At 38.7% G+C, this 22,663-nt stretch overlaps 1 long non-coding RNA gene across 1 annotated transcript; it reads left to right on the top strand.

The window, feature by feature from the left end:
- On the top strand, positions 1-632 carry LOC122295434. Its single transcript, XR_006238076.1, has 2 exons — positions 1-130; positions 460-632. It is a non-coding gene; the product is annotated as an uncharacterized LOC122295434 (long non-coding RNA).
- Positions 633-22,663: the final 22,031 nt, after the last annotated feature.

Raw genomic sequence — 22,663 nt, 5'->3', positions numbered from 1 at the left:
TCCCTTCCCCTCTTCCTTCTCCTTCTCTCTCCCCCCCGTCTCCCCATTGCCTTCCGGTGCACGTCGAAGCAGCCGCACGTAGTTATCGGGACTTCTGCTTTATGGAGGCGTTATCGGGAATCTAACGCAGGTAATTGAGTTTGCATTACATTGTAATTCTTTGTTAAAAATTTGTAGTGCATTCGCATACAATAAATTCCAGCATTGAAGCTTGTGAAGTGGAATATATCGTTTTTTATAACCACATTTCAATGCTACTTCCAACAATCTTTTCCGCTTTTCCTATTATTCCGGTGAACTGGAATGCCTTTATTCTTCGTGAGAATAGAAAGCATTGTTAAACGAATATTATTCTTTCATTCATGGCTGATCTATTATGCTGATAAATCTCATGATGTTTTGTTCTCAGCATTTGATATAAATTTTTGATCACATTGTCTTCAATACATTACCATACAGAAAGAGACAAACCAGATGCTACTGTTCTTCAGCCACCGCCGCCACCAACATTATAAATCCAGATAGTGTTGCCACGGCATCCACTCTGTATATATAGCTTTTCACTTCGGAATTATATCCTCTCAATAATAGGGAATTAGGGATCCAATAAATTGTTTGATATATTGCGGTTACGGATAAAATATCTTTTACTCAATATCATCCAAAAATATCTTTTCGGATTCGGAATTGGAAAAGGTTTGATTCAATAAATCGGGTATTTAAGCAAATTTAATCGGGTGATTCATGTCATTTTTTAATTGGATATTTAAATATTAATAAAAAGTATTAAAAATCATATTTGATGAATTCAAGCATATTATATAATGTATAAAAGAATATAAAATAAAAATTCATTGACTAGCTTCAATAAATATGATATGAATCTAAATAATTTTAATATGTAATTTATGTATTTAACCTAAAAAATTAAAGACCATTAAGATATAAAAACATGGCAAATGTAGTATTTTCTATACAACCATAAATTTAATATAAAATACTCATTTATCTCTTTAATTTTATGTTCAACTAAGAAAATAAAGAACTATATGTTTCAGTTAATATATGTTTAAGTTAATAAAGAACTATATGTAATTTTATCTTTCAGTTTTTTATTGAATACAATAATGAAGAAGTTAATATATGTTTAATTTTATCATATTTTTGCACAAAACATTAAAAGAAAAAACTCAATTGTTAGATGTGACGCCCCCAATTCCCCACGCCCGAACACGGGAAAATCGAGACGTCCGGATGGTGACAACCCGGGTCACCATCCCATCGACGGGTGCCAAGTGTGTGCAAAGGCAACAAGTGTGCACAAGAAAAACGCAGCGGATAACGAAAGTCATATAACTAAGTACCAGAATTTTTTTCTTAACATAATACAGGCTGTTTAAAACATACCTAAATAAAATATTACAAAAACCACAAATACAGTTTTAAACAAATATAAAACATATCATCAGCAACCCGGCGGAGCCGCATCCTCGGGCTCAGCCTCCTCCTCCTCATCCTCATCACCTGCACCAAAAGCTACGGAACCACGAATGGTACCGCAGGTAAGTAAAACCCAAACACTACCAGATAAAAACACATAAAACTCAAACAAGATGCATGAAACATGCCCAATGCACAAAGCCCATAAAACCTAAGTTTTCCACACACGCCAAAAACCCATTTGTCCCAAAAGCATATCCTTTCTGAAAAACACGTCAAAGGTCACATTTGGCCGCCAAAAGTCCATTTGGCCCAATATCTCGCCAGAAGTCCATCTGGCTCACGCCAAAAGTCCCATTTGGCCTCATAAACCATTATCCAATTTTAACCGTATACGCCATGACCTCCCCTAGGGGTCATCCGCACACCCTGGCTCCAGTGTCACACCGCAGAGTACCACCACGCATGTGACACCTAACGAGCGATGCCTAGTTCCGCGCCTCCCGCGCGTGCGTAGCCAAGCATCCTCTAGCCCTCGCCAGCGAAGGGCCACGGAGTCGGTGAGTAGGGCGATGCCCGGTTCCATGCCCGGCACGTTCGTAGCCAAGCATCCCCTAGCCCCGCTCCCGTCATCTCTCTCGACGACTCAGGGGACATCACTCAGTTTATTCCGCTCCCGAGTGACCAGAGGAGCTCCACCGAGATAATAACCCATCCCGGCTTGGGCTCGTGATACACACGCACCCGTAAAACCACTCACGCCAATACACAGGCTTTTCACACAAAACCCACAAACACACGTGCATGCACCATGTAATGCCATAACAATGCATAATAAAATAATCCAATAATATAAAACAAATAAACAGGCAACTCCGTCCTCCATCCATCCGACCCCCGAAACTCCTCGGACTCAGTCCGGAACCAACAACCAACAACAAATATTTATTGAATGAGCAATATATATTTAAATCTGAAAGTAGGGTTTGGAAAATACTTACAGCGCTATATGGTATTTTTAGAAAGCTTGCGGCGTTGCAAACGGCGGAAGAAAAGCAACGTAACAGTGTATTTTACACTGTGTCCGTGGGTAATAAATTACCCACTTTTGAACGGGGACAAACTAGAGCTTAGGATTGATAGGGAATGGTCTAGGGATGATTGTGAAGCTATTGGAAGTGGTGGTTGGCCGTGGGTGGCGGCGAAAACGCCGAAAATAGGCCGGAAAACTCAAATCGGAAAGCAAGCTCGTAGGAGCTGTTCCGGTGGTCGTTGGAGGCCGGAAATAGGTGGGTTAGGACGGCAAGGAGTCGGTGATGAAGTGGTGAAGAAATGGTGGCCGGAGGTGGAGCGACGGCGGCGGATCGAGCCAACAACCGTGGGGAAAGAAATGGCTCTAGGTGGCTAACGGCTGGCCGGATGGGGGAGATATTTGGTGGGAAGGTGCGCCGGAGGGAGGGGGTTTGAACAAGACCGGCGGCGAGCCAAACGGTGGCCGGACGGCAGCGGTCTGGGCTGAAGAAGATTCCAGCGACAGGGATGAAAACAGAGCAGGTGCAGCGACTTCCGGCGGCTCTCGAAAGCAAACGGCTGGTCCGATGGCTCTGAAAATTGGTGGGGATGATCTATGGTGGAAGGGGAAGAGAATGGTGGTGACGGTGCATCAAACGGTGGCCGGACGGCGGAGAACCGGCCGGTCAAAGGGGCGGCGACGAAATGAGAGAAAATGGGCTGATGAGCGTACGCGGGAGAGGAGGAAGAAGAAAGAAGAAGAAAAAAAGAAAAAGAAAGAAAAAGAAGGAAAAGGAAAAAGAAAAAGGAAAAAGAGAAAAGAAAAAGAAAAGATGAGGGAAAAGAAATGAGGTCCAATCCTCACTCCGGAAACCAAAACTGATCCGCCGAAAACGATTTTAAAAACCGTAAAACGACTAAATAAAACAAACACAACATCAAATAAATTAAAAACCAATTTAAAACACATTAATTTAAAATGAATAAACTAATATATTAATTAAATTAAAAACAACCCTTCAGTGAAAATACACGTAAAAACGGGGTGTCACATTAGACAACTTAAGAATAAATATAATTTTCATATCCAAAAAAAGAAAAGAATAAATATAATTTTGAATCGATTGAAATCGGGTCAAATCGGTCAATTAAAGTGGTTCAATGAGTGATTTAAAATGTTCACTAAAATTGGTTCAGTCTAATTGAATCGGCTGAATTAGCCTAAATCGAATCTTTTTTTAAAAAATTTGGTTTGAAAAAACACATCAATGATTAATATTAAAGGTGAAAATATTATCTCAATGGCATCCTCAGCACCCATTTCACAACCAATCCACACGGTAGCTAATCTCCTCCATAGATGGAAAATCTAAATAATGATCCAACACTTCAAATCTATCAAGAAATCCATATTTGCACTGAGTTTGGAGACATTTTAACAATGGACGGGATAGAGATTTCTGGAAAGACAGCTTTGGCAGCATAGAGTGCTCTTATGGTTCAATAAGGCAAGCTCTAGTACTCTAGCTGGTGTGGTCCCTGGATTGCTACCTTCAAACATCAGCTGGAAGTTATGGTAAAGGCATTGCTAGGCAAGGATGGAGGAATGACTTAATTACACATCGTACGTATGCTCCAGGATTTACTGATTCCATCTCCAGAGTGAAGAGTGGGAGGTGACAGGTCAATGCTCCATAAACTTGGCCTCTGTTTCAAGACCTGTAGCAAATCTCAGATTCAGATTCTGATTATGAAGTGGCAGAAGCCTTTGGATGGTTGGTTTAAGCTGAATGTCGATTATAATTGATTTGGAAGCTAGGATTAGGCAGAGGTGTTGTTAGAGATGTTTATAGCAGATTTTTGGTTTCTCGACTTATTATGGTCAGGGCTGAGGTCAGAGCTGTATTTTATGGTTTGGCCCTATGTGCTGCTACGAATTGGCGGACTGTGAGGTTGGAATCTGACTATAAAATTGTGGTGGAATTGTTGCTTGGCGAAAGTAGAGTTAACTAGGAGGTACTTGATATTTAGGATGATGTTCTGGAGCTTGTTTCTAAACTACATGTCACTTTTCATCATATTTTTCAAGATGTGAGTGGTATTCAAATTTCTTTACAAAGGAGGTGTACAATCTGCAGTGGCTTGCTTGTTTAAAGGACTTTCTATAGTCAGGGCTGGTTAAGAATGGAAAGGGCTGAACATTTTTGTTTTTTGTTTTTGTTTTTTTTTTTTTTTTTTCTTTTTGAGAAAAAGGATAAAGAGGGAGCAGCTAGAGAAGGTTTTATCAATAAAAATATGGAGTCACGTCCTCTTTTGTCCAAAAAAAAAAAAAAAGTGGAAGATACAAACATCTATTGCAGCCAAACCTCTATTGTAAAAGGCCAAGAGTGTTACCGACTTACCATTTTTTTTTTTTTTAAAGTAGGCTTGTATTAATATCTATGAAACCATAGTTTGAATACAAGATGGAATGTTTACAAAAGTAGTGGTACGACCACTAATGCTAAGAGCATCCTTGCTTAAGGCATGAGCAATTACATTGATTGCTCTAACAATATGCCTTGTTGACCATAGTTAAAAGTGTTGAGAATGTCTCTGGTGTCTGCTGTGATCAAGCCTGTATAATTAAGATCATCTGACTTTGATTTTAGGCCACCACCAATAAGGAGTCTCCTTCCAGAATTATGTCTTGATAACCTAGTGACTTGCAAAAGGTAACTGCTTGGAGGGCTGCAAATGCTTCTGCCATATAAGGATCAGGGAACAAGTCTTGTTTCATCCAAAGGGTTGCTAGCACTTTACTCTTCCAATCACGGAGGATGACTCCCACACCCACCTTGCATGAGACTTTGTCCACTTAAGCATCCTAATTAACTTTGATTTTGCCTTGAGGAGGAGCCTCCCAATGTGAATTGTTCTGTTGACTTGGTGGCTTGGTTTTTTTACTCACAAGAAGCTGTTGTAGGTCTTCTACCAATTGTTGAGATTGTTTGACTACAGAGGAGGGGTGAGTAAGGTGACCTTGAAGACTACATCGTTTCTTCTTTTCCAAAGATTCCATGCAGTAATGGCAAAAGTGAGTAACTCTTCTGTCTCCTTTGTGACCTCTAAGCTTTCTAACTTCTCTGGAAATGGAGGAGAAGGTGTGCTACCTTTTGAAATTTCCTATTACTCAGTGCCCAAACATCCTTTGCTGAGGGGCAATCCCACCGGGTGTGTTCAATGGTCTCTGTTGAGTGTAGACAGATGGGGCAAGCTGAGTCTTCTGTCACCTTTCTTCTCTTTAAGTTGACTCGAGTGGGTAGGGCATTTAGACAAGCTCTCCAAAGGAATGTTTTAGTGGCATTGGGGAGGTTTAAGTTCCATAATCTGGTCCATGGAGCTTGATGTGTTTTGAGGTTAGAGGATTGACCTCTAGCTTGGTCTTCCAATTCATTCAGAAGATGGTAGGCTGACTTGACAGTAAACTGGCCTGATGAGGTGCATCTCCAAAAAATCCTATCGGGCTTGGATAGGGGACTAACTGGGATTTTCAGAATTAACTCAACCTCTTCCTTGGTAAACATGGAGGTAACCAAGTCCCTTTTCCATTCGTATGTGTACTCATCGATGAGAAAGGATACTTTGGTATTTTCATGTATGAATCTAATTGAGTCCTGAGGCTTGTAAGTGGTTGGTTTGGGGAGCCATTTGTCCTTCCATATCTCGGTTGTCTCTCCATCTCCAATTCTCCATATCATCCCTTCTAATAATAAAGGTCTTGCTGCAAGAAAGCTTTGCCACACAAAAGAGGTATTCTGTCCCATTTTTGCTGTGAGGAACTTGTTATTGGGGTAGTATTTTTCCTTGAGCACTTGGGCCACTAGAGAGTTAGGATTAGAGACTAGCTTCCATTCTTGCTTGGCTAGAAGGGCAAGGTTGAAATTTGAGAAATCTCTAAGGCCAAGACCCCCTTTGCATTTGGCTTTCTTCATCTGGTTCCAGCCCACCCAGTGGATTTTGGACTCCTGGTTCTGCTGTCCCCACCATAAATTCCTTACCAATTTGTTAAGTTCATGAACTAACTGTTTGGGAAGCTTGAAAATACCCATACTATAAGCTGGAATGGCCTGAATGATGGCTTTAATTAGTACCTCTTTGCCAACTTGGGAGAGGAATTTATTCTTCCAGTTGGAAATTTTTGCCTGCACTTTATCAATTATACCCTTGAAGGAGTGGTTCCTGGATCTTCCAATTAAGGCAGGGAGTCCTAGATACTTTTCATATGCATTTGTGCCCCTTATCCCTACAATGCTGGTGATGATATCTTTGGTGTCCTCTCTGGTATTTGAGCTGAAAAATATGGAGGTTTTCTCCTTATTTAATCTTTGGCTAGATGCAGCTTCATAAGTTTCCAATAAGTGATATAAGTTACTCCATTCTATGGAATTGGCTTTGCAAAAGAGGATACTGTCGTCTGCAAAAAATAAATGGTTAATGGAGAGCTTATTTTCCTGATTGGCAGACCTATTATAGCCTTGGATTTCTCAGCTTGATTCAGCATGCAACTCAAAGCTTCAGAACACATTATGAACAGGTAGGGGGATAGAGGGTCCCCTTGTCTGATGCCTCTTGTTGGGAAGAAGTTGTCTTGTACTTCACCATTGATGAGAATGGAGTATGAGACTGTCTCTACACATTTCATTAACAGATTGACCCAATGATGCTCAAAACCAAGTTTTTTCAAAACTGCTCTCAGGAAAGGCCATTCAATCCTATCATAGGCCTTGCTCATGTCGAGCTTAAGTGCCATCTAACCATCTTTTCCTTTTATTTTGGTCTTCATTGTGTGGAGGGCCTCAAAGGACACTATGATGTTGTCTGTTATCTGTCTGTCAGGGACAAAAGCTGTCTGTGTAGGGGAAATAAGTGCAGGTAAGACAAGCTTGAGTTTGTTGGCTATAGTCTTTGCAATGATTTTATAAAAAACATTGCATAGACTGATTGGTCTGAAATCTATCACCTGCGAGGGGTTTGATTTCTTGGGAATAAGTGCAATGTAGGTCTCATTAACCGCATTGGACCATTTGCCTCCATTCAGAGCAGAGAGAGTTGCTTGTGTGATTCTTGGCCCCACTGTCGACCAATAGTCTTGGAAAAAGGCTGCTGGAAATCCATCTGGTCCAGGGGATCCCAATGGATTCATACTAAACATGGCCTCCCTAACCTCAATTTCTGTGAAAGCTTGGCCTAGAGTTTCTATCATTTCTATTGTGAGTTTGCAGGGTAGTGTTTTCAGGCATTCTGTTATTCTATTGGGGTTGGATGAGGTAAAAATGTTTTGGAAATGGTGTTGGATCTCGCAGCTAATTCCTTCCTTGCTAGTAATCTCCTGACTTGTCTCATTGAGGATCTTGGTGATAGAATTATGCTTTTTCCTCTGGTTGGCACATTTATGAAAAAATGAGGTGTTTCTGTCCCCTTCCCTGAGCCAGTTTTGTTTGGCTCTTTGCTCCATTTTGTATTTTCCTCATCTAGTAACTGGTCCACTGCCCTCTGAAGATCTCTAATTTTAGCATAATGTTGACCTTCATTCTGTTCTTTTAGGTGGTTGAGCATGTTCACCTTTGACTGTAGGAGTTCCTGGTCTATCTTATGCAGTTCTTTGCTCCATTGTTGTAGGCCTGACTTGCAATTCCTTAAGCTTTGCAGGGTATTACCAATAGTATCAGGAGTTTCTTTGAGATTTTCCCATGATCTTTTGATTAGAGCCTCACATCCTTCTTTTTTACTCCATTTGGCTTCATATCTAAAAATTCTTTTTTTTCCTTAGCCTGCTGAGCTTGTTATGCATGGTTATGAATAATGGATTGTGGTCTAATGAGTAAGTTGCTAGGTGATGAACAGAGTGGTCTTCGAACATGTCAATCCAGGATGAATTCCCAAGCACTCTGTCAAGTCTTTCCTTGGTGAATAGACTGCCCTCTCTATTGTTTGCCCATGTATATCTATCCCCCTCATAACCAAGGTCACTGAGGTCACAGTGTTCTAAGGTTTTCCTGAAATCTATGATTTGTTTGTAAGGTCTTATGGCTACACCATATTTTTCATCTATGCTGGTTATCTCATTAAAATCTCCAAAGCATATACATGGGACTTGTGGTGCTGGTTTTAGAGCTTTTAGGATTTGCCATGTTTCATTTCTCTTTGTAATATTAGGGTGCCCATAAAAACCCGTTAGAAGGCATGATTTATCAGTGTTTGGCAGTTTAACATAAACTGAAATGTGCCAATTAGTATAGGTGTCCACTTTCACCTCAATATTTGAATTCCATAAGAGGGCTAGACCACCACTTTTTCCTATACTCTTCACTGTAAAACAGTTATCAAAACCCAGTTTCACTCGGGTTGTTTCCATCTTCTCACTTGAGCACTTGGTTTCAATTAGAAAAACCAAGTGTGGGGACTTTGTCTTCACCAGTTGGAGAAGCTCATGAATTGTCCGGAGGTTTCCAAGCCCCCGGCAATTCCAGCTTATGCAATTCATTGGGCTGGGTAGGGCTGCTAAAGAGCCACCACCTCTGGTTCTTGTGTTGGACTCATTGCAGGATCTATCATGGTTTTTTGCTTCTCGAGGCTCCTGTTATTGGACTTGGTTTCTATACCAAATGCTAGTCTTTTGAATTTAGTGGATTGGGTATGCACACGCTGAGAGTGGGTTATGTCAGCTAGAGTGGGAGTTTGTTCCCTAGCTTTCCTTTTCCATTTGGTGCTTGCTCTAGTGCCAATAGATTTGACTCGGTGTTCACTGTTCTGATGTGGGGAGTCTGAGTTGTTTGACTTGAAAGCAGGATTGGGGTCTATTGGTGAACTAAGGTCAACACACATATCACTATCTTGTAAGGAGAAAGGTAAGGCTTGGCCAGTAGTGCATACCTGTGTCAGTGGACCTGAGGAGTAAGGCAGGAGCCTTTTCCTTGGAAAATCAGTTGTTTCATGTTGTGGGGGTCCCTCATGTGAACTAGTTGGACAGCGGGCCTGATCATCTAACTTGTTTCGTGTTTGGTTGTTCTGACTTGTTGGGGTATGGCCTATGGCTTGCTTCTGACAGCCAATTGTTGTGTTCTGACTTGTAGCTTCATCCTCAATTGCTATGTTGGACCATCCCGAGTTCTCCTTCTGGGCCCCTGCTGCATCTGGTTGCACCGGAGATGATGTGTCTTGTGATGCATGTTCCAGTGAGCCACCATACCTCTTCACTGCGAGAACCTGGAAGGGGGCATGTGATGCTCGCATCTACTGCCCATACTGGTCTTGGGACTGCATGGATGGGTTAAAACTTGAGCATTTCCCATTTGTGTGTTTCAATTGCCCACATTTGAAGCAGAAGTTAGGGAGGCGTTCATACTTAAAATAAAACCAACATTGTTTGCCCCTTACGTTGATCATCTTCCCTCGAGGGAGGGGTTTGTTGATGGATACATCCACCCTAATTTTGAGATAACTTCCCCACCCGCAACCTTGGTCATCTGTTTCCACTTTGTGTACCTTCCCGATAACTGAACTTATTTTTTCACCTTGTTCTACGTTCATGCCGGCAAAAGGTATGTTATGAAATTGCACCCAGAAGGGTTCTGTTGTGAAAAGAATCTCGTTAGGAGATAGGTTACCTTCGAAATTCTTGATGCAGATGAGATGGCGGTCGAAAGACCATGGTCTTCCCTGGAGCACCTTTCTTTTGTCTGAAAGGAGTTGGAATTCTATAAGGAACTTGTTGAAACCTATCTCTTTAAACGTGATCCATCCTTCCAGATTCCACACCTTTGCCTTGGTGGACTTGAATGCTTCGCGGTTTACATTTCTTTCGTTCAGGTTGAGAGCGAAAATACAGTGGCTGCCTCTGTGTTTGGTGGATTGAACAGCTTCCTCTGGTAGCACCAATTCTTGTTGCTCATATTCTTCCGTCAGTTTCAAAGAATTCCATTTTGTAGCTAACTCATCGGCCATTATAGAAAACAACAAACCAACTCTATGAACTTTCGTTCAAAAGACAAAAGCTTTGTCTGGAGACAAAGCAGGAAACCTCAACCTTTCGGAGAGGACAATGTCGCTTGACCTACCGACTTACCATCTGAAGATTACACAAACTGTTGGCCAATAGTGAATTTTTTTTTTATAAGTAAATATAATATATTAATCAAAGAACAGGTAGAGGCCTGGTACAATGTATAGATGTCCTAGCTAAGTAGGAGCAATGGAAATAAGCTGGCCAACAGTGAATGTTAACAATTCTACGAGCTAAATTTACATCCCTGAGATGCACAACACAAACTTAGAGAAGATAAAAAGATTATGGTTGTCCCTTTATTTTGTCCAGTTACTGGCTTCTTCTATTCAATGGAAATATATATATATATAAATAAGTTACTTAGTTGGTAATTAAAAAAAGGCAATAAAGAAACATTACAACAACCAACCAAATGGACTAAACAGACCAAGTTAACAACCCTAAGAGCATCCACATTGGCTTCATCAAAGCCATCTTCAAAATTTGATGAAAAGTACAAGTTTTCCTTAAATCTAAAATCTTCATATCCATAATCTCACATTGGATTAGCCATTGGATTCATTAAAATAATAATATAATATTATTTTTTAATAATAATATAATTTTTTTTTCAAATTTTGCAATTAAACTAACTATATGTACATTAATAATTTAATTTGATATTTAAATTATTGATTTCCAACTAATTTTTTTCCTCAACCTAATTACCAACAAACACATTTTGCCAACCCTTCTTCTACCTAACAATCAAATATATAATAATTTAAGGAACCAACAAACACATATACAATTTGTTCATCCAACAATTATATTATGCCAATATTTTATCTAACCAATATTCATATCTACAATGTTTGAAACTAACAAACACTTCCACAAACCACCCTTCTTCTCTACCTAAACTTTACATCTGTAATTCTATCTTTGGTCAAACACATTCATTCCACTATGCACAATACCCAACATTCATATCGATCAACGTATTCGATCGATCTTCTATTTTTGCTGTGTTGGCCAAAGGTCGTGCTCCTCCATGTAACTATACTATCAATGGTTATGAATACACAATGGGATATTATCTTGCTGATAGTATATATCCTTTGTGGGCAACATTAGTAAAAACAATTCCTGCTCCACATGGAAAAAAGAAAAAACATTTTGCTGCTTGCCAGGAGTCTACAAGGAAAGATGTGGAACGTGCGTTCGGAGTACTCCAAGCTAGATTTGCAATTGTGCGTGGACCTGCAAGGTATTTCCAACCTAAACTAAGTTAAAAACAAGCCTGTTACATTGATTTGAGCCTCTAAATCTAACTTTTGTAATCTAACTATTTAAACCATGTTGCAGCAACAGGATATACTGAGTATTACTTTGATGCACAATCTGGAAAAGTAGGCAGGTGAAGTTTCTCAATCTAAAGTATTCCTTTCTTTACAACATTATTATTTTACTATATTGATCTCATTTATGATGTTTTTTAGGCACGTGGAGCATTGGAATGTTCCCAAGATGACTTTACTTAAGCAAATTTTGAGGCCTAGCCGAGGGTTATGGCGTAAAAGAATAGGCGCTTAAGTAAACCTAGTGCTTGAGGTATATAGAGTGATAAAATGAACCTTATGGCTGATCAGGTTTCGATGAGACACTCCAAGAGATGGTATAGGTGACAATATACAGCTGGAAAAAATTAAATTGGAAAGAATAGGCTTCCAAGAGAAATTTAAAAATTAATTAATCTTGCAATTCAAAACTTGCAATGTCTGAATAGTGCAGAGTATGCCCCTTATACCAGCTTCCAAATATAATTTTCTTTAAGGGCATCAGGAACATGATGAACATTGACACTTATGATACACATGATGAAGATTGATACTTATAATTCTCTTATGCTAGACATGATGAACATTGATACTTTAGGAATTATAGCACTAGAGGAACTGCACAGGAGGTTGGTTTCTCAAGGCAAAGAAGTAAGGAATCAACCTGTACTTCAAGCCTTTCTCATGTTAACTACAATATATGTGATTTTTGAGCTTTTAAATTAAACATTTACTTGTTCTCTTCTAGTTAGCTCTAGCAAACCCAAGGATGAAAGTGATTCACAGGCTGAAGGTGGCTAAATTTGTAAAAAAAGTTCGAAGAGGATGGAAGGTAGGCCTATCAACTCAGGATAAATAGATGACTACAATTGAAAAAAAAAAACAGAACGAAGATACAAAAATAGTATAAAAAACAGAACACAAAAATAGATGACTGCAATTGAAAGCCAAACAGAACAAAGACACAAACACCTTCCAAGAAGGGTCATGTTAAACGTGCCTAGATGGAGCACTATCCATGATGCATTTGCAAGGGAAAAAAGGAAATGAAAAATGTTGTGTTTCTATCATGTAGGGGCTCAGTTTCCATCTCTGACTTCATGAACACTGCTCCATGAACACAAAGTCACAGACTATGAAAACCAAAAACTTATGTTCACAGAATTAAGATGAAACATAGAATGTTCACAGGAATTCCAACCACAACCATGAACACTGGGATTGCTTGGAACACAAATAGATGCAAAATAGCAATATACCAACCAAAGAAACGAGTCCATATAAAAGTCAGCATATAAATTATCTCACACAACCACTAAAATCTACAAATAGGGCAACAATACATTACGGATCCAAAAACTACAATACCAGAGTCAGTGTGGTTGCTTGAGCCAAAGGCAAGACTGAGTGCACCATAGAAAATCAGCAAAAAAATCACAAAATAAATTAAACCAAAGTCAGTCCTCTGCTCAAAGAGTTCCATAAATTTTTCCTAGCCAAGAATCGAGAGCAAAAGCCCCAATCGGGGCTGACCATAAATCCTTCACTGAAATGAAACTAGGGTTACAGGAGAAAAAAAAAAAACCAACGAACCTGAAATCTTTGCCAACGCGTGAATCTGATTTGAGCCTTTTGTAAACAAAAGCCAAGAATGATTCTGCGTGAAGAATTGAAGGAATGAACAACGGGTACAGAGCTTGAAAACGATAGAAAGAGAGAAAGGGGGAGAGAAAACATACGGGTTGCCTTTGGAGAAGAAGCTCGCGTGGAAATCCGAGGTCCACACACCAGTGTTCTCTAATGAAATCGGTTCTGCGTGAAGAATCCGAGAGTGTTGTTTCGGTGGATTGCGAAAAATGAAAAAGAGAGAAAGGGGGACAGAAAACGCGTGGAGGAAAAATGAGAGAGGGAAAATAAAAGAACAGCGGTTGGGAATTAAAATGTAGTAAAATAATCGGTTGATGAGTGTATAGTAGCCCTTCAAATTTGAAGGAAAACGTAGAAACCCTGTAGCTCAAAACTCCCCATTGTTTCATTTGTCGAGACCAATGCAGCTCTAATTTACACATATTCATCATTTTATGCATTTGGCTTGGCTTTTGATGAAGCCAATGCATGCCAATGCTCTAAGCCCTCAACTTGAACACTTCCAGTAAACAATAGCAGAGATCGCTTGGAGCAGCAAGAACACAAGTTTTCAGTTTGCTTTGATCCACCAGCCCCATTATTAACAAGGCTCACCTTGTTGACAGAAAATTCAGCTTTGTACCTATTTGAGTTCAAGACCTTCCTGCTAACATTGTTGTATATTTCTCGAATAACAATCTCAAAAGCTTTCTTAACATTTGTTGAATCCAAGGCAGATGTCTCCATGAAGAACAATCATTCTTCTTCTGCCAGGGTTCTGCCTTCCTCAATGCTCACAGCCCTGATATTCTCCAAATCACATTTTTTCCCCACCAACATCCTTGCCACAATTGTTTCTGAATGAGCTGCACAATTGTTTCAGTCAAACTTAGAACTCCATTCAATCAAATAAAAGAGCCTGCCATAATTTTAGAACGTATAAGAAATGCTTCTTCCTTTGATAAGTAAATCAATGAATATAATACTAAACACAGTAAGGAAAATAGATGTGCAAGTTGGACATTCGAGCGATGAGAATAATGATGAATTTTGGGATTACATGCAGAGGAAAAAAATATGGATGATGGAAAATTAGTATTTTCATCTTTCACTATTTCCAAATAATTTTCTGACCTAGAAGTTCACTGTACAAAAGAAGTTAAGAGATTGTGAGAGAGATTTTCAATGTAACCCAATTGTCATAACTTGAGGGAAGAGAGAGAGAGAGAGAGAGAGAGAGAGAGATGATATCACAAATGATAAATTGAAATTTGCTTCATCTAACAATAAGTTCAAAGGTACCCCAAAAACAATTAGTTTAGAGTTAGAAATCCTATATGACATATTCATATTAAAAAAACATACCATAGAATGGACTGGTTGCTAATTGAGAGTAAGAAACATATATGGCTACATTAGGAACAAGCCAAAGATCTGACTAAATCAGATTTTTTAATTGGACGGATTTTGGTGTATGGATTGGACTGGAACAACTAGACAGTTTTGCACTTTTATCTTAGCATGCTCATCATGAACTGGACTGAAACTTGATAAACAATAGTTCTAACAAAGATTGGCATTTGACTTATGGAGACAAGTCATAAAGTATGTTTAACAGAGAAGTAAGCTTAAAAGGTCCTTTTTAAGATGATTGTTTCCCATTAAACTGATAAGTAAGCAAAAATTCACTTGTTTTGTGTAAGTACTTTATCCTCAAAGGCTAAAATCTTTGTTACTGGCTATAGTTGCTATATGTCACCATAATATGCCATGCAGGGCAAGTTTTCAAAGCAAGATGTCTACAGATTGAGTAGGATATATGATCTGAATCTCATATTTATCTTTTTAGTTTGTTTTGGATACTGTCTTACTTGGGTTCTAAACCACCAAATAGAAAAAATTTATCTGCAAATTTCTATACATGATTTGAATGCAGATTTGGGAATTATGGGTTGGGAATAATTCTGCTTGGTTCATGTTTTCTTACTTGTTTGTAAATCCACATTCTTTTATTGGATATGATAATTGTGTTGATAAAACCTACCAATGATGCATGTTGTAATTTTTTTGCATCATTGGTATGCCTCATTACTTATCAAAAAATTCTTATGAATATAATTTTTTTGCATCATAGGTATGCCTCATTAATAGCATGTCCACTGTTAAATAGAGGGGCGCCCACGTGGGGCAGACCCCTCCTCTCCTCTGTATAACGCATGGCTTTAAGCCATGCGTTACTACCATTTATTTGGCAGTTTAAGGCTAGCCTTAAAAGGCCAGCCGTGTAGGGTGGGCTATATATAGCCCCCCTCATTTGGTTCTTGGGAACCATCTGAATGGAAGAAAAACTCTCTCTTTTTGTTCTCTCTTGAAATAGTATTTAGGTTGTGGATTCGTTAAGTGTTACTCTAGTTTTATAAATACGTAGTACACTTTACCACTAAGAGGAAATACTTGAGATTTGTCGATCTGGAGAAACTTGTGGAGCAACTTTATAAGCTAAGCTTGAGGTATTTTCTGCTATGCTTTCTAACATTGGTATCAGAGCTTTTAATAGTTGCTTCCAGTTTATTTTTTATTTGCATATGCATGTAAACTATAAATGTGCCATTTTATTTTTTACATGGAGCAGCAAGAAACAACCATGTATAGCTTTACTCACCATGGAGGCAGAATACATAGTTTGTTTTGCAGCAGTTCAAGAAGCTGTTTGGTTACGGAGGTTCCTCAAGCATTTAGACATTGGCACAGATTCTTCAGATCCAGTAACAATATTCTGCGATAGCATGGCTGCTCTCGCATATGCTAAGGACTCTAAGTACCATGGCAGAACCAAACACATAGATATCATATATCACTAAATCAGAGACATGGTAGCGCAAAAGGAAGTGGTTCTGAAATACCTCTCTACAAGTCGCATGGTTGTTGATCCCTTAACGAAGCCCATAGCAAGAGATGTCTTTGAGGCTCATGTTAGGAATCTAGGACTACGTAGACTGTAAATGTATTTTGTGTTTCAAATGACATTGAGATGTAACATTTCCTTTGGGATATTAATACAATATGATTCAGTTATTGTCTTTATCGTATTTTTTTTTCTAATACACACACAAGATATGTTAACAGGCTTAGATCAGCTCACTTACACAAGCGATCACCTTTAGCGCTTGAGAAGCGAGTAGAGATGAGACATTGTGTTCTTAGATACTTGCCCAAATGGATAAGTTAGTTGACACAAAGATATGTCGTTTTAGTGGGAGCTAAGATGAGGTTCAATGAGAGGACTATGCATGGGTTACCCCACAACCTATGTAGCCTGTGGTTAGCCAAATGTGAGATCTTCTTTGATGCCTTGGAGGCGAGCAAATGGAGAAACTCGGGTTAGACGCTTAAGGAGCGGCTAGACTAAGATCTGTACTGTGTTGATATAGACATATGCTCTTTGAGAAAGATAAATCCACCGTAGCATGTGTTTCATACTACATGTGCTTATTCGACCAAATGAGTAAGTGAGTAAATGGTTTCCCTCTTTCTCACTGTGTGAGTCTCATTTTTTTTTAAGTGTCCTTTACTTTTAACTATATCATGAGATGGAGGTTGTGATGTCTGCTAATTTGGCATGTTGTCTATGGCCATGATTAATACGGTCTAAAGAGGTATTGCTGTGAAAGTGGTTCGACCAAAGTTGAATGATATGAGTGCAAAGGGAAGATTCTTCGATATCTCATTTTTCGATAGTGTTTGCTGACGTCAAACTATGACGCTACATACTAGTAGCGACTAAGGTTGTGAACATATTGAAATGATTTGGAGGTAGTCAAGCATTGTTCTGAGTTTTCTGAACTCAAGAGGGTTCGAAAATGCTTGATTTGATGCGATCGAATGAGTCTAGGACATAACCAGACACTTTAGGGTTGTTACTATGCTAGTCTTCTCTGGGAGAGATTTAGTGTGTGTACTCCCACCTTTCTACATATGTGCTTGGTGGTCACACGGCCTATTTACTTGTATGAATAAGATTGAGAACATTAGAGAGATGCTGACTTGGGGTCATGCGCACTGTGTGCGAGTGGGAGATGTTAAATGGAGGGGCGCCCACGTGGGGCAGACCCCTCCTCTCCTCTGTATAACACATGGCTTTAAGCCATGCGTTACTTGCTTATAACGCATGGCTTAAAGGCCATGCGTTACTACCATTTATTTGGTAGTTTAAGGCTAGCCTTTAAGGCCAGCTGTGTAGGGTGGGCTATATATAGCCCCCCTCATTTGGTTCTTGGGAACCATCTGAATGGAAGAAAAACTCTCTCTTTTTGTTCTTTCTTGAAATAATATTTAGGCTGTGGATTTGTTAAGTGTTACTCTAGTTTTATAACTACGTAGTACACTTTACCACTAAGAGGAAACGCTTGAGATTTGTCGATCTGGAGAAACTTGTAGAGCAACTTTATAAGCTGACATTGAGGTATTTTCCGCTGTGCTTCCTAACATCTACAATACCAACAAAATAGTTTATTCAAATCCAAACATCAGCAAAAGTTTAGTTAGTTTAGGTTTAGAGGAAACACATTATTGATACTCCTATGTTGATAAGCCATGATAGGATGAGAACACTTCAGTCAATATTGGCACCCAATCTGCTTAAAAGCTTTTTGGGTCTTCAGTATGGCAAAGGGAAAATAATAATAATAGAATCTTAGGAGTATTATTTCGGCATTTATTAGAACAAACAGAGTTGCTAGAAATCTTTTGCCATTCAAATTCAGATGACTCGAGATAACAAATAAACAAGCAATTAACCTCCACAAATAAAGAAAGAGATAGCATCTTACATTAGGCCAGCGAACTGTAATGAACTCCACAATGTCATAGGATATGTCCCCTTGAACATCAATCTGCTCCTTCTCAGTAGGCCCCTGAAAAATGTTAATGATATCAGAACCATTTTCCCCATAACAAAGATTCATAGTTAGAGCCAAAACTTATTGTACCTTAACAATAGAAGCTCCTTTGGCAAACTTTTCCCAAGCTTCTTAATTTGAAGCATCACTAAGTGCTTCATGATAAAAATAGAATTGAAAACACCATGAAACATATAAATGCTCCAAAATTAACCCAACCACAGCCAGATGACATCACAATTACGTGAATGACCCAACTAATGTCACATCTAATGAGAAGAGAAGTATAGACTCACATAGAAATAGCCTGCAGTGTCACATCTAGCTTAACGCCTGTATTTTCATGCTTTGTTTTCGAGAAACTAGTACTTGCTGTGGAGTCTCTGATGCTATTCTTTCTCATGCTGAAATTGTAATTAAAAATTAGCAGCTGTAGTTTAATTTATTGACATTGTTATATCAGTCTTGTTTGCTAGTTAAAGGTCTCCTTGCTTATTGCGACCTGAATGAGTATACTTGGTTGTTGCAGCGTGATATTTCCCTTTATAGCTTGAATGTTTATCTGGGATGGCTGGTTGGCTACATTAGTCTGAAGAAATGACTGGTATCTGGGATAGTTGGTTGGCTACTTAAATGATCTATACAGTATGCTTGATGCTTGATTATTTGCTTTATTGGTTGTTTATACGAACATAGCCAATGCACCTCTGCATATTTAAACATTTTTTATGCTTACTGGCTATCTACTCTGTATATATAAGGGAGCAAACTCGTTATCATGATGATTAGGGGTGTCCAACCGGATTTCGGACCGGGTATCCGGGTATACCCGGACCGGAATCCGGATTCAAAATTCGGACCGGGTTCCGGACCGGATATAGCCGGGTTATAACCCGGTCCGAAACCCGGATTGATCCGGGTTTTTATAACCCGGAAATCCGGATTCCAGATAAAACCCGGTTTTTTTTTTTTTTTAAATTCAAATCATTCTGTTATTAATTTTTTATGTTGAAAAAATGTTTATAAACATATCCACTATTTTATTGCAACTTTTTCAAGAAATATTGTTGAATGCAATTTTTTTTTTTTTTTGCTATATAAAAGCTTATATTTTATATCATTTTGTCCATGATGATAAAAATATCAACTAATTATAGTTAACACATACATATAAGCTAACGCTTTAAACAACTAATTAACCTAAAAAGAAAAAAAAAATCCACTAAACATTACATTGTTTGAACTGATTTGCTTAAAATATTACAAAACACATACATTGTTTTAATTAAACTCCAATACACAACAACAAACAGGAACTAATTTGGTAAGAACATTCCTTGCACTTGTCTCTTTATGCATCGCCACCAAAGTGAAGAAAACAAAAGCCATGGGAAAAGAAAAACATCAAAGCCAGCAATTAAACAATGGAAAAATGGACGTAAAGGGATCCATCCAACCCTCACTGAAGCTCCTCGAGTGTTCTGAAGAACGATCTGGTCAATTCCATTCTTGTCTTTTGTAACTTCAACTGCTGCTCTCTGATTACTTTCTGCCCCAGAATGATTCATTTCAAAAACACAATAAGGACATCAATGGGAAGAAACAAGAAGACAGAACTCTCTCCAAAACAAAACCTGAAAGTAGAGCTTTCCCCCTTAATGCTTTCTTGGGACTCACCAATTTTCTTGTGAATTGAAACCAAAAACCCAACAACCAATTTAACTACCTTAATCTCTATTCACCGCTCAAAACCCACCGACGAATTATAAAGACCAAGAATATCTATGACCCTCAATACCCAATTTCAAACCAAACCAAATTCCATAAAGAAACAGAAAAACAACACAGGAGACAAAAACCCAATTCCTGAAACAGTGAGCCAGACGACCAAAAAATTAGTAGTGCTTGTAATGCAGCAGAGCAACAATGGAGTAGATAACCTATAGAAATTACTCAATATTTAATATATATCCCTAAATTGATAAATATATTGATAATTAATTATATATTGACATATATCATGTATATAGCAAAATATGAATTATGAAAAAATATTAAAAAAATATGAACTATTGTTATACCTCTTCAGTCCCTCTCACGATGAATTTCTAGATCACCCATTGAACTCAAAATTAACTTTATACCTCTGTCTCTAAGTTCCAAAAGACTCTAAAGCTTTTGAGATTAAAAAATAAAAAAACTCTTTGTGCTTTACTATCCTATTTCTATTAATAACCTAAAAAAACCGAATTTACCTCTTGAAGGTTCTTCTTAAGCCCCACACCAGTATGTAACATCTTTTCCAGCAGGTAGAATGCCTTCGGTTGATCTGCATTAGCAGCCTGCATAAAATACCTAAATGCTCTGAAATTAGACTACAACCAGATCTAAAACAACTTGAGTATACAAAACTGAGGACAAACAAACGAAACATTAGTGATGGGAGGAAACCCTAGAAGATTTTATTAAAGTAGAAGTAATATACTAGAAAGCCAAGTGCAGGTCAATATAGTGTGGAAGTCTAATAGATGATTCTTTTACATTTTCTGTTGTGTATAAAGAGGAAAGGCAATGCTAGGAACTTACTATTGCGAGGTGATTGTGGTTGAGCTAAGAACCATAATACTAAAATTGATGTTTTATGTCTAGGTTAATCTTATTAGGTCCATGTCTCCAATGCATAGAGCAGGTGGCCCATAACCAAGATTGGCAAGATTGGTAATAGAAATTCTAAGAACATATTTTCTAGTCACTCATGCAACTGCCCGAAGCTAGTGTGCTCCTTATAAAGAGAAAAACAATACATATACACAGAACATAGATACATTGATTGACAACAGGCAATAATTCTCCAGGGTAAACTAAACTGACTTATGGTACTATAATTTCGAGTTTAAACTTGTCAGCCCAAATAGGATCATAGAGAGACGTTTCAAAGCATCACACATAATAAATAACTCTGAGCTGATCCCTTATAAAAAAGAAAATCTAAATTAGTGGAATTTCTCAGGATCCCTAACCTTACCCACATAATGGAATTTATAGTGATTACTAGATTGAACTTTTCTATACACTTCTTGAAGCTAGAGGACTACTGTGAACAGAAGGATGGAATAGAGCATAGAACTGCCTGGCCCTGCCATGGACTTCGGTTTGCAAAGATAATCAACAGAAAAATACACATATCAATCAATGATGATTAACTATAACAAGTAACTCCAATATTAGTAGAACAAGTTGCAATAATCACGAAAAAGAGTTTCAGACCCCATGCCAGAGATAATGCAATTTCTTATACAGTATAAATACCAAATATCCATAAGAGATTACCAATTTCTATCATCTGGGTTTTGCTCAAATAACAGCTTATACATTATACCCATGTTTAACAAAGCAACAAAAAATACACAGATCTTTCAAAATAATAGAATATACATACCCGTATAAATTTGTTCAAAGGCATTGCTACCAGATCGAGATTGCGAGAGAGAGTTATCTAAGTGAGAGAGTTACCATTTTAGGCCAAACAAAGAGCAGGTCTTCGACGCTTAAAGAAAAAATAACAAAACTGAGAAAAATAACCCATGTTAAATAAAAAATGGCAGATCTAGGAAAACTACTAGGAAAACCATGTTTATAAATGCTCAAAAGGAGAGAGAAAGAGAGACGCTTACCTGGTTTTCAGATTGGGATCCCCAGATCTTCTCAGTCCTCCTCTCCCTTCTCAGATCAAATCGTCTCCCCTCCACATCTCGCAGATTCTCCATGCAAGAGCTTGCGGATGAGGCAATCTACTACGGGATCGAGTCGCACCTCAGGTCTGCCTCTAACGAAGGAGAAGATTCAAGGGCAGCGTTAAAGAAGAAAGCGTTTACACGAGAGAGAGAGAGAGAGAGAGAGAGAGAGAGAGAGAGAGAGAGAGAGAGAGAGAGAGAGAGAGAGAGAGAGAGAGAGAGAGAGAGAGAGAGAGAGAGAGAGAGAGAGAGAACCAAATCTAAAGAAGAAAGTGGCAGCAACTAGGGTTTTTACATGAGAGAGATGGAATGTGTGAAGTGAACATGGGTACGGGTTTAGAACTGCCGAAAAAGAAAATAATTAAATGAAAACCGGGTACCGGATTTTTAATCCGGTACCCGGTTTTTAAACCCGGATCCGGACCGGATAGATCCGGATTTTACAATCCGGACTCCGGCCCAGATTTAATCCGGACTGAAATCCGGAACCGGAATCCGGTTTTCCGGTAAAACCGGATTCCGGGCCGGGCCGGATTTTATCCGGCCCGTATGAACAGTCCTAATGATGATGATGTTAAGTTGGTCAGA

Source organism: Carya illinoinensis, chromosome 15 (assembly GCF_018687715.1).
Source record: "Carya illinoinensis cultivar Pawnee chromosome 15, C.illinoinensisPawnee_v1, whole genome shotgun sequence".
NCBI lineage: Eukaryota > Viridiplantae > Streptophyta > Magnoliopsida > Fagales > Juglandaceae > Carya > Carya illinoinensis.
This window is presented reverse-complemented; position numbering and strand designations above follow the sequence as displayed.